The following is a 6,363-nucleotide window of genomic DNA, read 5'->3' as shown; positions in this document are numbered from 1 at the left end:
CCTATTCCCTATGTAGTGCACTACTATAGACCAGGGCCCTATTCCCTATATAGTGCACTACTATAGACCAGGGCCCTATTCCCTATGTAGTGCACTACTATAGACCAGGGCCCTATTCCCTATATAGTGCACTACTATAGACCAGGGCCCTATTCCCTATGTAGTGCACTACTATAGACCAGAACCCTATTCCCTATGTAGTGCACTACTTTAGACCAGGGCCCTATTCCCTATATAGTGCACTGCTTTAGACCAGAACCCTATATAGTACACTACTTTAGACCAGGGCCCTATTCCCTATATAGTACACTACTTTAGACCAGAGCTCTATTCCCTATATAGTGCACTACTTTAGACCAGGGCCCTATTCCCTATATAGTGCACTACTATAGACCAGGGCCCTATTCCCTATATAGTGCACTACTATAGACAGAGCCCTATTCCCTATATAGTGCACTACTTTAGACCAGAGCCCTATTCCCTATATAGTGCACTACTTTAGACCAGAGCCCTATTCCCTATATAGTACACTACTTTAGACCAGAGCCCTGTTCCCTATATAGTGCACTACTTTAGACCAGAGCCCTATTCTCTATATAGTGCACTACTTTAGACCAGAGCCCTGTTCCCTATATAGTGCACTACTTTAGACCAGAGCCCTATTCCCTATATAGTGCACTACTTTAGACCAGAGCCCTATTCCCTATATAGTGCACTACTTTAGACCAGGGCCCTATTCCCTATATAGTGCACTACTTTAGACCAGAGCCCTATTCCCTATATAGTGCACTACTATAGACCAGAGCCCTATTCCCTATATAGTGCACTACTTTAGACCAGGGCCCTATTCCCTATATAGTACACTACGATAGACCAGAGCCCTATTCCCTATATAGTGCACTACTTTAGACCAGGGCCCTATATAGTGGTACTACTATAGACCAGAGCCCTATTCCCTATATAGTGCACTACTTTAGACCAGAGCCCTATTCCCTATATAGTACACTACTATAGACCAGAGCCCTATTCCCTATATAGTGCACTACTTTAGACCAGGGCCCTATTCCCTATATAGTGCACTACTTTAGACCAGAGCCCTATTCCCTATATAGTGCACTACTATAGACCAGAGCCCTATTCCCTATATAGTGCACTACTTTAGACCAGAGCCCTATTCCCTATATAGTGCACTACTTTAGACCAGAGCCCTATTCTCTATATAGTGCACTACTTTAGACCAGAGCCCTGTTCCCTATATAGTGCACTACTTTAGACCAGAGCCCTATTCCCTATATAGTACACTACTTTAGACCAGAACCCTATATAGTACACTACTTTAGACCAGAGCCCTATTCCCTATATAGTGCACTACTTTAGACCAGAGCCCTATTCCCTATATAGTGCACTACTTTAGACCAGGGCCCTATTCCCTATATAGTGCGCTACTTTAGACCAGAGCCCTATTCCCTATATAGTGCACTACTTTAGACCAGAGCCCTATTCCCTATATAGTGCACTACTTTAGACCAGGGCCCTATTCCCTATATAGTGCACTACTTTAGACCAGGGCCCTATTCCCTATATAGTACACTACTTTAGACCAGAGCCCTATTCCCTATATAGTGCACTACTTTAGACCAGAGCCCTATTCCCTATATAGTACACTACTTTAGACCAGAACCCTATATAGTACACTACTTTAGACCAGAGCCCTATTCCCTATATAGTGCACTACTTTAGACCAGAGCCCTATTCCCTATATAGTACACTACTATAGACCAGAGCTCTATGGGTCCTTGTTGTAGATTATAGGGTACCTGTTGGGTCACAGGACCAGTATTATCAGCAGACTGGTTGTACCCTGTCCTGGTAGTCAACACCAGATCACCAGAAAGCAGGACATGTCATTATATAGTTCTAGAAGGTTCTTTGTGTTTGACCCCAACCCTGTCCTCTGTTTACAGTAATAGTTCTAGAAGGTTCTTTGTGTTTGACCCCAACCCTGTCCTCTGTTTACAGTAATAGTTCTAGAAGGTTCTTTGTGATTGACCCCAACCCTGTCCTCTGTTTACAGTAATAGTTCTAGAAGGTTCTTTGTGTTTGACCCCAACCCTGTCCTCTGTTTACAGTAATAGTTCTAGAAGGTTCTTTGTGTTTGACCCCAACCCTGTCCTCTGTTTACAGTAATAGTTCTAGAAGGTTCTTTGTGTTTGACCCCAACCCCTGTCCTCTGTTTACAGTAATAGTTCTAGAAGGTTCTTTGTGATTGACCCAACCCTGTCCTCTAATACAGTAATAGTTCTAGAAGGTTCTTTGTGTTTGACAACCTGTCCTCTAATACAGTAATAGTTCTAGAAGGTTCTTTGTGATTGACCCCAACCCTGTCCTCTGTTTACAGTAATAGTTCTAGAAGGTTCTTTGTGATTGACCCCAACCCTGTCCTCTGTTTACAGTAATAGTTCTAGAAGGTTCTTTGTGTTTGACCCCAACCCTGTCCTCTGTTTACAGTAATAGTTCTAGAAGGTTCTTGTGATTGACCCCAACCCTGTCCTCTGTTTACAGTAATAGTTCTAGAAGGTTCTGTCCTTGTGATTGAAGGTTCTTATGATTGACCCTAACCCTGTCCTCTGTTTACAGTAATAGTTCTAGAAGGTTCTTTGTGTTTGACCCCAACCCTGTCCTCTAATACAGTAATAGTTCTAGAAGGTTCTTTGTGTTTGACCCCAACCCTGTCCTCTGTTTACAGTAATAGTTCTAGAAGGTTCTTTGTGTTTGACCCCAACCCTGTCCTCTGTTTACAGTAATAGTTCTAGAAGGGTTCTTTGTGATTGACCCCAACCCTGTCCTCTGTTTACAGTAATAGTTCTAGAAGGTTCTTTGTGATTGACCCCAACCCTGTCCTCTAATACAGTAATAGTTCTAGAAGGTTCTTTGTGATTGACCCCAACCCTGTCCTCTGTTTACAGTAATAGTTCTAGAAGGTTCTTTGTGATTGACCCCAACCCTGTCCTCTGTTTACAGTAATAGTTCTAGAAGGTTCTTTGTGATTGACCCCAACCCTGTCCTCTGTTTACAGTAATAGTTCTAGACGGTTCTTTGTGATTGACCCCAACCCTGTCCTCTAATACAGTAATAGTTCTAGAAGGTTCTTTGTGATTGACCCCAACCCTGTCCTCTGTTTACAGTAATAGTTCTAGAAGTTCTTTGTGTTTCACCCCAACCCTGTCCTCTGTTTACAGTAATAGTTCTAGAAGGTTCTTTGTGATTGACCCCAACCCTGTCCTCTGTTTACAGTAATAGTTCTAGAAGGTTCTTTATGATTGACCCCAACCCTGTCCTCTAATACAGTAATAGTTCTAGAATGTTCTTTGTGATTGACCCCAACCCTGTCCTCTAATACAGTAATAGTTCTAGAATGTTCTTTGTGATTGACCCCAACCCTGTCCTCTGTTGTTTACTCTGTTGCCAGTAAACACATGAACTCCTTCATTGAAGACATCCTGTCCAGGATACAGGACCTGCTGGAGCTAGCTCCTCCTGTAAGTTACCTCTATACATTACCCTCTACACATTACCACCTATACATTACCCTCTACAGACCTGCTGGAGCTCCTCCTGTAAGTTACCTCTATACATTACCCTCTACAGACCAGCTGGAGCTCTTCCTGTAAGTTACCTCTATACATTACCCTCCACACATTACCCTCTACAGACCAGCTGGAGCTCCTCCTGTAAGTTACCTCTATACATTACCCTCTACAGACCAGCTGGAGCTCTTCCTGTAAGTTACCTCTATACATTACCCTCCACACATTACCCTCTACAGACCAGCTGGAGCTCCTCCTGTAAGTTACCTCTATACATTACCCTCTACAGACCAGCTGGAGCTCTTCCTGTAAGTTACCTCTATACATTACCCCTCTACACATTACCCTCTACAGACCAGCTGGAGCTCCTCCTGTAAGTTACCTCTCCACTCATATACATGATCCTCTATACATTACCCTCTACAGACCAGCTGGAGCTCCTCCTGTAAGTTACCTCTCCCCTCATATACATTATCCTCTATACATTACCCTCTACACATTACCCTCTACAGACCAGCTGGAGCTCCTCCTGTAAGTTACCTCTACACATTACCCTCTACAGACCTGCTGGAGCTAGCTCCTCCTGTAAGTTACCTCTATACATTACCCTCTACACATTACCCTCCACACATTACCCTCTACAGACCTGCTGGAGCTCCTCCTGTAAGTTAACTCTATACATTACCCTCCACACATTACCCTCTACAGACCAGCTGGAGCTCCTCCTGTAAGTTACCTCTCCCCTCATATATATTATCATCTATACATTACCTTCTACACATTACCCTCTACAGACCAGCTGGAGCTCCTCCTGTAAGTTGCCTCTCCCCTCATATACATTATCATCTATACATTACCCTCTACACATTACCCTCTACAGACCAGCTGGAGCTCCTCCTGTAAGTTACCTCTCCCCTCATATACATTATCCTCTACACATTACCCTCCCTCTGTACTGACCTTCATTCCCCTCCCCCTGTACTGACCTTCATCCCCCTCCCTCCGTACTGACCTTCATTCCCCTCCCTCTGTACTGACCTTCACTCCCCTCCCTCTGTACTGACCTTCATTCCCCTCCCCCTGTACTGACCTTCATTCCCCTCCCTCTGTACTGACCTTCATTCCCCTCCCTCTGTACTGACCTTCCTTACCCTCCATACATTCCCCTCCCTCTGTACTGACCTTCCTTACCCTCCATACATTCCCCTCCCTCTGTACTGACCTTCATTCCCCTCCCTCTGTACTGACCTTCATTCCCCTCCCTCTGTACTGACCTTCCTTACCCTCCATACATTCCCCTCCCTCTGTACTGACCTTCATTCCCCTCCCTCTGTACTGACCTTCCTTACCCTCCATACATTCCCCTCCCTCTGTACTGACCTTCATTCCCCTCCCTCTGTACTGACCTTCATTCCCTCCCTCTGTACTGACCTTCCTTACCCTCCATACATTCCCCCTCCTCTGTACTGACCTTCATTCCTCCCCTGTACTGACCTTCACTCCCCTCCTCTGTACTGACCTTCATTCCCTCCCCATATGTGCCTCAGGAGAACGGTTTCCTGCGCTGCTGACCAGCGATGACCAGCTGTTTATATTTGAGACGGCGAGGTGTGTTGATCATTCACGGAGAGAGTCCCGCGGAGAGGTGCTGGTACCCATGCGATATCCCTGCTGACGCCAAGCACCACGCCTTCCGTCTGCCGTTGGCCAAACTGGCCTCTGAGAGTGGATAGAGGAGAGCAGGCTGCGCTGGCCGACTGTCTGAGTCACGCTGTTGGCTTCGTCAGGTAAATATCCACAACCACTGACCCTGATGTACCAACACTTAACTCCTGATGTACAAACACGTTCTAGTAAATACTGTTTCTCCTAGGGAACACTAAGCCCTAGGAACACTAAGCCCTAGTAACACTAAGCCCTAGGAACACTAAGCCCCAGGAACACTAAGCCCCAGGAACACTAAGCCCCAGGAACACTAAGCCCCAGTAACACTAAGCCCCAGTAACACTTAAGCCCCAGTAACACTAAGCCCCAGTAACACTAAGCCCCAGTAACACTAAGCCCCAGTAACATTAAGCCCCAGTAACACTAAGCCCCAGTAACACTTAAGCCCCAGTAACACTAAGCCCTAGTAACACTAAGCCCTAGGAACACTAAGCCCTAGGAACACTAAGCCCCAGTAACACTAAGCCCCAGTAACACTTAAGCCCCAGTAACACTAAGCCCCAGTAACACTAAGCCCCAGTAACACTAAGCCCCAGTAACACTAAGCCCCAGTAACACTAAGCCCCAGGAACACTAAGCCCTAGTAACACTAAGCCCCAGTAACACTAAGCCCCAGTAACACTAAGCCCCAGGAACACTAAGCCCTAGTAACACTAAGCCCCAGTAACACTAAGCCCCAGTAACACTAAGCCCCAGTAACACTAAGCCCTAGTAACACTAAGCCCTAGTAACACTAAGCCCTAGTAACACTAAGCCCTAGTAACACTAAGCCCCAGTAACACTAAGCCCCAGTAACACTAAGCCCTAGTAACACTAAGCCCCAGTAACACTAAGCCCCAGTAACACTAAGCCCTAGTAACACTAAGCCCTAGTAACACTAAGTCTGGTCATGTACAGTAGTCTTCAGAGATAATGTCTGGTCATGTACAGTAGTCTTCAGAGATAATGTCTGGTCGTGTGCAGTAGTCTTCAGAGATGATGTCTGGTCGTGTGCAGTAGTCTTCAGAGATGATGTCTGGTCGTGTGCAGTAGTCTTCAGAGATGATGTCTG

At 45.7% G+C, this 6,363-nt stretch overlaps 1 long non-coding RNA gene across 1 annotated transcript; it reads left to right on the top strand.

Moving 5' to 3' along the window:
• The first annotated feature begins 3,439 nt into the window (after window positions 1-3,439).
• On the top strand, window positions 3,440-4,157 carry LOC135572751 (uncharacterized). The gene is made up of 2 exons (XR_010464461.1): window positions 3,440-3,539; window positions 3,599-4,157. It is a non-coding gene; the product is annotated as an uncharacterized LOC135572751 (long non-coding RNA).
• Window positions 4,158-6,363: the final 2,206 nt, after the last annotated feature.

The sequence above is a fragment of the Oncorhynchus nerka genome, linkage group LG8 (genome assembly GCF_034236695.1).
Source record: "Oncorhynchus nerka isolate Pitt River linkage group LG8, Oner_Uvic_2.0, whole genome shotgun sequence".
Classification (NCBI taxonomy): Eukaryota; Metazoa; Chordata; class Actinopteri; order Salmoniformes; family Salmonidae; genus Oncorhynchus; species Oncorhynchus nerka.
The sequence above is the reverse complement of the archived record's forward strand: the minus strand, read 5'-3'. Positions and strand labels throughout refer to the sequence as shown.